An 11,494-nucleotide genomic window follows, 5' to 3' on the forward strand; every position below is an offset into this window, starting at 1 on the left:
TTCCAGAAAGCGTTGCTACAACCTCAGACTATTAAATATATGCCCTCTTTATTTCTTTGAGCACCACATGTATTATTATACAATTACAACTTTGGTCTTGGCATAGTAAGAATCTGCTTCCACCCAATTCCAAGCCCTCGTTTCTTATGTTTTTTTCAGACTTAGCTAGCTAGAGATTTAATTTGGCCTTGGAAATCTTGACCTTAGAAACTTTTGAGGTGTTTCCAGACTCACTGGAGTGCCAATCAGGATAAACTGGTTACAGAGGAAAAATAAATACATTTATTTATAGCTGTTAAATAAATCAGATTTAAATACACCATTTATATTTATAGCAAAAAATGTAAAAAAAAAAAAAATATATATACCAGCCAGTTTTTGTTTTAATGTATTGTAGTGACATAATGATTATGAATAAAAAGATTTGTGGTTCTCCGTGAAAGAAGCCCACATACATCAATGTTAAATGCTTATTTTTTATTTATTCATTTATTTATTTTGCTCATCTCTCACTCCTTCACTCTCCCTTACCCTCAGTGAGATCATTAGAATAACTCAGAGCATTAGGTATCCTTTCCATTAAGGTCAGTCCAGCTCTTGTTGCTGATCCAGTGTTTACCTTTTTATCAGACCTACCACTGACCTCAACACTCCAGTTACATTCTGCCCACATGCACTGATTCAGGATCAGTGATACACAGCAATAAAATAAAATCGTAATAGAAAAAGCAAGCCACTGTTCAGTTGCTTACAGTTGTATGTGCCTAAACAAAGATCAACCTGGTCTGAACAGAGCTCTAATAAATACATATAAATAATATAATTATATTTTATATATATTATAAATAATATTTACATAGAAATAATAGTGGCTTAGATCTAGTCCACATCAAGACACACAATTGAAACGGGATTTTTTAATCCACAATAAAAAACTATTAGAAACTTGTGTTTTTTGCATCATAAAAACAAGAACTAACATCTGCCTTGAAGCATTTTTACTTATGTTAATTTTCTTCATTAATCTTTCACCAGACTGCAGCTTTAACTAAACACCTCTTACAGCTCACAAATGAAAGTATGCAAACGTCACTTATACAAGTCAGCAGCTTCCCATTATTTCTTGTTCTACAGCGTTCTTTCTATTATTCGCTCCACTTTATCTCACCTTCCCCTCTCCTTCTCATCTTTGTCCTGCACCACCTATCTATAGGACACGATTCTGATCAGGTCAGTGGGCAGTGCCCTCCATATTCACCTGTTAATGCTCAGGAAACGATGCAAGTCTTTGTATCATTAAAGCAATCATTAAAATTTATGGCGGAGTGACTTCCCCCAGCTTGCAGGTTTCAGGTGGCATAAGTCATAATTACACAGTGACAGTGGAGAAGAGCCGCAACCCTCTACCCAGCCCCTCAGCCTGGCCACAAAAATTACATAATTATTTAGGATGAGGGGAGCGTGCCCGAACAACACCCCTTATCAGCTGTTTAAATGAACCTCACTTCTGTTTCCTCTTACCGCTATTGTGTGCAGTGCTCGAGTGGTGCAGTGGTCTATTACACTGGCCCACCACAGCCAGCAGCTACACGTGTCAGCTACACAGACCCACACAAAAATGTGTGCGTTTTTGGCTGAAGCCCTGCAATGGATTACAATGCCCAGTGTTACAACCCTGACCAGAAAAAAGGTTAATAAAATGAAATTAAAAATAAAAAATCTTTTCTCTCCCCCCCCTTTTTGCATTGATATGTCCAATCCCTCAGCTCTTCCACTTGCACCCTTATTTCTTTGAAGGACTGCATGCTGAAGAATGCTTGAAAAGTAGTGTTGTTCAGGCACATTTCCCACCAGCCAGCAACAGAATCTGAATCTTAGACCCTAAAATCTTAGAATCATGATATTCTGTCTGTATTTCTCTATCTCTTGTGCCGGCACCTTGACCGAGAGTCTGGGGTATGATCCTGAGTCCTAGTAACAGTCTGGCATGTTATTTCATTAGTGGTGACATGGTTTGCTCTCATCTTCCTAAGCACATCAAAATAGGACTCAAAATTACTGCTTGGTACAATTATCTTTAATTGTGTTGACTGATGGTTAAAAATGGCAAAAGTGATAATGTTTGTATAATAATAATGTTTAAACACTATGTGCTTTAATCAGAGTGATAGAGTGGGTAAAGGTAGGAGTTTGTAAAAGGAAAGGAGGACTTCTGGGTGACTGCAAAAAGGAGGCTGTGTTTAAAATCACCTACTATATACTGTATACTGCATACTACACTCAGTATATACTGTATACTGCATACTGCACTCAGTATATACTGTATACTGCATACTGCACTTAGTATATACTGTATACTGCATACTGCACTCAGTATATACTGTATACTGCATACTGCACTTAGTATATACTGTATACTGCATACTACACTCAGTATATACTGTATACTGTATACTGCACTCAGTATATACTGTATACTGCATACTGCACTTAGTATATACTGTATACTGCATACTACACTCAGTATATACTGTATACTGCATACTACACTTAGTATATACTGTATACTGCATACTACACTCAGTATATACTGTATACTGCATACTGCACTCAGTATATACTGTACACTGCATACTGCACTTAGTATATACTGTATACTGCATACTGCACTCAGTATATACTGTATACTGCATACTGCATTCAGTATATACTGTATACTGCACTCAGTATATACTGTATACTGCATACTGCACTCAGTATATACTGCATACTGCACTCAGTATATACTGTATACTGCATACTGCACTCAGTATATACTGCATACTGCATACTGCACTCAGTATATACTGTATACTGCATACTACACTCAGTATATACTGCATACTGCACTTAGTATATACTGTATACTGCATACTGCACTCAGTATATACTGTATACTGCATACTGCACTCAGTATATACTGCATACTGCACTCAGTATATACTGTATACTGCATACTGCACTCAATATATACTGTATACTGCATACTGCACTCAGTATATACTGTATACTGCATACAGCACTAAGTATATACTGTATACTGCATACTGCACTCAGTATATACTGTATACTGCATACTGCATTCAGTATATACTGTAAACTGCATACTGCACTTAGTATATAGTGTATACTGCATACTGCACTCAGTATATACTGTATACTGCATACTGCACTCAGTATATACTGTATACTGCATTCAGTATACACTGTAAACTGCATACTGCACTTAGTATTTACTGTATATTGCACACTACACTCAGTATATACTGTAAACTGCATACTACACTCAGTATATACTGTATACTGCACACCACACTCAGTATATACTGTATACTGCATACTGCACTTAGTATATACTGTATACTGCACACTACACTCAGTATATACTGTAAACTGCATACTGCACTTAGTATATACTGTGTACTGCACACTACACTTAGTATATACTGTATACTGCACACTACACTCAGTATATACTGTATACTGGACTCAGTATATACTGTATACTGCATACTGCACTCAGTATATACTGTATACTGCATACTGCACTCAGTATATACTGTATACTGCATACTGCACTCAGTATATACTTTATACTGCATACTGCACTCAGTATATACTGTATACTGCATACTGCACTCAGTATAAACTGTATGCTGCACACTATTCTCACTGTATGTAGTAGTATGCAGTATAGAATCAAGTATGTGACAAAAGCAGATCTTACCATGGGGCACACAAACATATAAAGGTTTCACCTACTGTTTTAAATGGCATGTCAAAACTTGTTGTCTTACATGATAGGATGCAGTACGCCACAAAGACAGCTCTGGATGCGTACTGGAAATATTGGTCACAGTAGTACATCATACGGGTATCTCTTGCATACTGGAAAAATCATTTTAGTTGCATACAATATACTGCATACTGATTTGGGGCCTCATCAGTTTGCAAGTAGTATGTAGTAAGCTATTTCAAACACAGCCAGAGTACTTTGTCAAAGATGACTTAGGTCTCCGGTAGTGTTAGTAGGAGGTCAAAAACTTTTGGAAAAGGCACAATAATTTTTTTTTTCCTTTTTATCTTTTAATTAATAGATAATGTGTATAAATTTTATATTATTGTCTATGTATGTCAGAAAATGTTATTATTAAATTATTAACAGTTCAACAGTGGGTTAAAAAGCTGCTTGGTTCAAAATGTAGCCCTTACCCTTCTTGTTATTGAGAAATGTAGTTAAACCCAGAGCTACTGCCTGCCAATGGTACTTAAATTCTGTTTTAACTTTTAACACATCAGTCACTCAGAACGAATAGGAAATATTGGCACTAGAAGGTCCTTTAGTGTGTGTGAAGTCAGTCTCGGCTCCGCTCTGCTCAGGCTGTGCTTGCTGGTGGCAGTCAATTTGTCCCTGGTTAAGCTGTAATAGAGTTGGGGGTGAAGTGGGCTTGACATACACACACTCCATTCTCCCTGCCTGTGTTTCCCCGCTGGCCCTTTCATGACATGCCAGTGTGAATGTTTGTGTGTGTGTTTGCAGTGAGCCACAAAGCATGACTGCCAGTGATTTGCACTGAGGACATCCCTGCTCACTGCCACCTTTCATTCCCCAAGTAAATAAGTCAGTGTAGGTTAGGGAGGGAAAAGGAAATGATTGAAAGAAAACTGGGATGAATAGGAGAGCAGTAAAGAGCTAGTAGGTGGAACAGAGAACTGAGTGCAAAAAATGGGTTACTGTAGTACAGGAGAGCGACAAATATGTTAGGTTAATAAAAGTTCATTTGTAGTGTTTTCACTGCGATCATGATGCAAATTTTCTACAACTCCAAAAGTTGGGACAGTATGGAAAATGCAAATAAAATAAAAATGCATGGTTAACACTAGTGTTTTTTTTTTACCTCATTATTAGCCTTAAATTGTTTCCATGCCAAGCAGGCCTAAAATGCAGTTCTGGATGTACACCAATCATGCATAACATTATGACCACCTTCCTAACTGACTGATCTGCGGCTATGCAGCCCCATACGCAACAAACTGTGATGCACTGTGTATTTTGACACCTTACTATCAGAACCAGCATTAACTTCTTCAGCAATTTGAGCTACAGTAGCTCATCTGTTGGATCAGACCACACGGGCCAGCCTTCGCCATCCATGACCCTGTCACCGGTTTACCACTGTTCCTTCCTTGAACCACTTTTGATAGATACTGACCACTGCAGACTGGGAACACCCCACAAGAGCTGCAGTTTTGGAGATGCTCTGACCCAGTCGTCTAGCCATCACAGTCTGACCCTTGTCAAACTGGCTCAAATCCTTACGCTTGCCCATTTTTCCTGCTTCTAACTCATCAACTTTGAGGATAAAATGTTCACTTGCTGCCTAATATATCCCACCCACTAACAGGTGCAGTGATGAAGAGATAATCAGTGTTATTCAGTCAGTGTATATTAAAAAATGAAATGAATTTGACTGGACAAAACATAAAATATCTTGGTCTCATACTGTCTGCAATAAAATAAAAGTTAAAGTAAATGTAAGAAACAGTGGGTTTTTCATTTAATAGCATTTTCCATACTGTCCCAACTTTTTCCACATACATATACAGTGGATTCAGAAAGAATCCAGAGTCTTTAAATTCTTGTGCACTTTGGTCCCACTGGTTCTGTAAGACAATGCCACGGTTGCAACAAGTCAGTTTGTGGAGTTTCTTCCCTCCTAGATGTTCCTCAGTAAGTCTCAGTCAGCGAGTGGTATTATTAAAAAGTGGAAGCATTTAGAAAAAACAGCAACTCATCCACAAAGTGAAGGACTCATAATCACATCACAATACAGAAACATCCATAACGAAACACTCCTTCTGAGTGCATACAAACTCTAACTGTGGGGACAGTTTACTTATCAACAGCCTCTCAGTCTTATAGCCTAAGCAATACTGAATTGGCTTTGTTGCAAGTCTCTGAATATTCTTAAGTGGCCCCAAAAAAGCCCAGTCTTAAACCCTGTCGTACATGTTGAACATCTAATGGCAGTTCACAGACATGCACCACCAAATCTGACAAAGCTTGGGAGGATCTGAATGGGATAAACTGCCCAAATCCATATGTGCAAAGTCTTTCTGCTGTTACTGCTACCAAAGATATTAATAATTCATGGAACATTTTGCTATTATCTACTAGGTATTATCTATTAAGCCTCTCAGTATTACCTAACTAAACTTCCTTCTCGTAGGTGTCTAGGTGCAGATGGGATGCCTTTGATTGATAATGCAATTCCTTTACAGCATACCGCAGTTGTATTGTTCCCCAGGAGCCAAGAGGGCTAAGGTCCTTGGTCAATGTGGATATGGATCTGTGGTTTGTCTTGTGGCTTATGGCCAGACAACTATCCCCATGGTCAAGCATGAGGGTGGATTAGTGATTTGGGGATGTATTTCTGCTGCAGGAACTGGCAGTCTTGATCATGTGACTTGCATTGCAGATTCACAGAAGTACTGAGGCATTTTACGGAGGGATTGTATGCCTTCTGTGTTGAAACTAAACAAATTGGACAGGGATCCTCCCCAAGTCAATCAAAGCTCTTTCAGAGAATCAGTCCTGGAATATCATGGAGATTTAAATCTCTTAGAAATGTTTGATAAAATGTAAAGAAAATAGTTGCAGCACAAAATTCATCAAACCTCAAAGAGCTGGAAGCTTTTGCACAAGATGAATGGATAACAATTCCACAAGAGAGGTGTCAGAAGCTTGTTAACACTTACCAAAATCATGTATAAGAGGTCATCAAGATAAAATTATGTTCCACCAAGCACTGAGGCTAGTAACTGAAAAATAGTTGTTAAGAACTAAATGTTTTTCATTTAAACACAAAATGACGTCGACTTTTGCCTAGTAAATAAGACCCACCGTGACCCTGACCAGGATAAAGAGGTGGTAAAACAGACTGAATGAAATTCAGAATGAATGAAAGAATGTTTACTGAGACGTTTTGTTGTAGATTTACATTTAATTCAATACACATCAACATAATATCTTTTTTTCTGAGGGGGGTGGGGTAACTATATATTTTGTTTATCTACTAAAATCATTCAGCAAGACAATTATGCAAATAAATTATTGGTTCTTGTAAATTATATGAGCAAAAGTATGTGAACACCTGTTCATGAGCTTGTCAGACATTCTATTATATTCACTGAGTAATAATATGTAGTGCCACTATGCATTTGCAGCCATAAGAGCTTCCATACATCTGGGAAGTCCTTCCATGAGATTATATTAAAGTCTGTCTGTGGGATTTATGCCCATTCAGTCAAAAGAGCATTTGTGAGGTAAAGCATTGATATTGAATGAGAGGGCCTGGCATGGAATCGACATTTTAATTTATCCCAAAGGTGTTCAGTAGGGTTGTGGTCAGGGCTCTGTGCAGGCCACTGGACTTTCTCCAGGCCAGGCTTGTCAAATTCGTCTACCACAAAGTAGAAAGCATGTTATTGATTTTATATACCTGATATAAATATGTGTGACTTATGACTTAAACACCTGAACTCTGAGACGTGTCCACAAGTTTATATCGAACACAGTCATGGACGATTTTGTGTCTCCAATTCACCTCACTTGCATGTCTTTGGACTGTGGGAGGAAACTGGAGCACCCGGAGGAAACCCACGTGGACACGGGGAGAACATGCAATTTTGATTGACCATTCTCGGTACTTGGTGCAACCACCTTTGGCCTTGGATTTTGGTAAGTACTAAGAAGCATCTGACACCTCTCTTGTGGAATCTTCACCCATTCTCATGTAAAAGTTTTCAGCTCACTGGTGGCATTTAAAAAAAGCAGTTGCAGCATGAAAGCCATTAAACCCCATGATTTACTCTAAAGACTGACAAGGCCACTCCAGGACATTTCAAGACTAATGTCTTAGGGTCATTCCTGGGATTGGGTGCCTTTTAAACCTTAAAACGTTTTGAAAATAAAAAACACTGTTTTAATTTGTTTTTCATGTTTTATTATAAAAAGGACGTGTTATACTTTTCCAAACGAATATTGGTCAAGCTAAAGTAAACATGCACCTCATTTACACTGTGACGTCCACCCTGTTACGTATTAGGTTGTAACAGGGTGGACCATAACAGGGTGGACATTCTGACATAAAATTAGCCATTAGCTAGCGAGTGAGCAAAACCATGCTAGCATAAAAGTGAATTCAGACAAAGAATTCTCTGCTTTTTAGTGTGATTATTTTTGAAATGATCAAATCGTATTGCTTTTTCTCATATATCCCATAACAGGGTGGACATGTTATGGTTGACCATGTAAGACTTTTAGGACACAATGCATGTTAGACATTTCTCCATAAGTGGGTAGCACTGTCGCCTCACAGCAAGAAGAGTCCTGGGTTCGATCCCCAGGTGGGGCAGTCCAGGTCCTTTCTGTGTGGAGTTTGCATGTTCTCCCCGTGTCCACGTTGTTTTCCTCCGGGTGCTCCAGTTTCCCCCCACAGTCCAAAGACATGCAAGTGAGGTGAATTGGAGATACAAAATTGTCCATGACTGTGTTTGATATAAACTTGTGGACTGATGAACCTTGTGTAGAGTGTAACTACCGTTCCTGTCATGGATGTAACCAGGGTGTGGAACATGACGTTAAAATCCTAATAAAACAAACAAAAGAAAAGACCTTTGTTCTCATTAAGCAGAGCTGTGAGGAATCGAAGTTGCATTAAGATGAAGAGTATAATCTTAGCTCTTAGCACTGTGACAGAGGGCTGCTTGGCCAGGCTGCTGTACTGTTTGATTTGTTGTTAGGACTAGAGCAGCAGGATAGAGATGCTTCCAGGCTTTTCCCAGCATGCCTGTGGAGAGTGATACTTCCTCTGTCATCTCAGACTTGTGGTGAAGCTGTGCCAGCAAAAGCAGACAACACCCCACCGTTTACTGTGACCAACTCTGCCCACCGTGCAGCTCCACAGAAACAGACAGTACATGAGTTTGCCTCTTTGTGTAAGAGTCGTCTTCTGTACACTGAGACTGCTCACTGTCTGGGTACAGAGTCGCTGCAATAATTGAATTATATGACTGTGTGTGTTCATAGGACATGTAAGAATCACCAGTTAATAAATGCATTATAGGTATACCTTAGAATCTCTACCTACTAAATCAGTCGTGTAGAAAGAATTATTTCAGAATGCTTTTCTGCACTTAGAAATAAAGGAGCCAGTTGAAACCAGAAACAATTATCTGGAGCAATGCCAGAAGCCCCTAAAGAGGCTTTTGACAGATGATTTAAAAATTGTTTTGTCAGTGTTACAAAAAAATCGGAGGGTTTTAAACCAGTCACTGTTAGGGCTATGAGCTCTCTCGACTCCAGAGGCACCGCACAATAGCTGACTATTTATTTATTTTTATGGCAGTAGCAGGGCTTGTACCAGCGATCTTCTGACTGTTAACTTAACCACTAACCAAGCGCAATTGAATATATTGAACTGCTGCTCACTTTGAAAGGTATTATGGTACAAGTGTATAGAATTGAATGGAAATATACAACAAAAAAGTCTCAGTAAACAGAGAAAGAATATTTATTGATAAATGCAATCAAAAATGAAAATGAAACACTGTTTTAATTTGTTTTTCATTTTTTATTATAAGGACGTGTTATACTTTTCCAAACGAATATTGGTCAAGCTAAAGTAAACATGCACCTAATTTACACTGTGACGTCCAGCCTGTTACGTATTAGGTTGTAACAGGGTGACCATAACAGGGTGGACATGTTATGGTTGACCATATAAGACTTTTAGGATAACATGTGGAAAAAAACAACATTAAAATGAGGAGTTAGCCGCTCATCTTCCACAGTTGTTTTCCCTCCAAAAAGATCATGTGAGCTCCAGGAAATGATGTAAAGCAGCTCTTTATTTTAAGAGACAGTAGTAAGAGATAACAGGGTGGACAGTGACTTGAGGGACGTGTGAAAAACTCTTATAATCAGCAATAAAATAAAACTCATAAAGAAAAAAAAAATCCAAGGTTTAGAGGGACTTAAGCAAAACCTTTTAAACAGTATTGAAAGACTGAGATATTTTCATGATTAAACCTCATATATCCATCACTAAATCAGAATGTACAGCACTGGGGACATGGAAAAACCTCTGGTTTCTAAGAGATAAAAACAGTATGTATACAGTCATTTTATTTGGGGGTGGGGGGGTGTAGGAAACATTGTGTTTAGTATTTGAAAATGTTAATTATTTCAGTAAGATGTTTAGAAATTGTATTGTTTAAAATTTTATTTAATAAATACAATGATCAGTACTGGGGACACAAAATTGTACTGAATTGTAGGAATGACCCCTTAACAATGCTTTGGTTGACTTGGAAGTGTGGTTGGAATTATTGTCCTGCTAAAAAAGGTAAAATTTCACCACATGAGGCATATCATTCCTCCTCAAAATGCTATTTCTATGAATCCATGATGCCAGTCACACAGTCAAGATCGCCAGTTCCTGCAGCAGAACATCCCCACATCATCACTGCACCACCTTCATGCTTGACCTTTCTTGCACCAGACAAACCTCTGCTCCACTATAGAACTGTGTGTCGGAACTCTATAGGCCTATCCAAATTTCTTCTGACATTCCAGCTGATCCTCCCTGTGCTACTACTACATATTCCACTAGCACTCTAGAGTCAAGATTGCCACAGTTGGCTGGGCGTCATCTAGCGGGCATAATTGGCAGTGCCTGCAGCAGACTCTAACTGGCTACCGTGTCTGCTAAAGCGGGAAGACCGGACTATGTTGGTGGGGTCTTCAAATTCTGTGTAAGGACCCTAATTAGCAGATAGAGGTGCCTGTGTAGAAGCATGGGTAAATAAGAAAGGGCTGCACGCGGGTCGGAGGAGGCGTGAGCAGGATAGATAGATAGATAGATAGATGGATAGATAGATAGATAGATAGATAGACAGACAGACAGACAGACAGACAGACAGACAGATGTGGTATGGGTCAATGAAGTCCGTGGTCATTAAGATTTACATATATGGCATTTGTCAGACGTAAAATAAGTGAAAAATCCTCCTAATTACCCTAACTTTTTTAAAAGAATGTTTCAACTACTTCTGCCCAATCAGATTTGATAATTCAACTGTGACACATAATGAACAAAGATTTTTGTTTACATTTTTATTTTTCCCCTGTGTTCTACAAATGGTCTGTAATTTTCTCTTTACCTTGTTTGGACAGAATGTTCTCTAGAGCACTGGATCTAACTGTTTAAAAGAGTGATGGAAACATTTTTATTTGGCTCTTGGTACAACTCTTATAAATATTGTCTGTTAAACCTGAGAGCTATCGACAAGAACCTCCTCTGTAATATTAAGGACACAGGAACAGTGCAGTGATTGTCTTTAATCAGTCAAACACTTTTGTGTTCATCACACACTAGGAACTTTTCCAGCC

Source organism: Trichomycterus rosablanca, chromosome 13 (genome assembly GCF_030014385.1).
Source record: "Trichomycterus rosablanca isolate fTriRos1 chromosome 13, fTriRos1.hap1, whole genome shotgun sequence".
Lineage (NCBI taxonomy): Eukaryota > Metazoa > Chordata > Actinopteri > Siluriformes > Trichomycteridae > Trichomycterus > Trichomycterus rosablanca.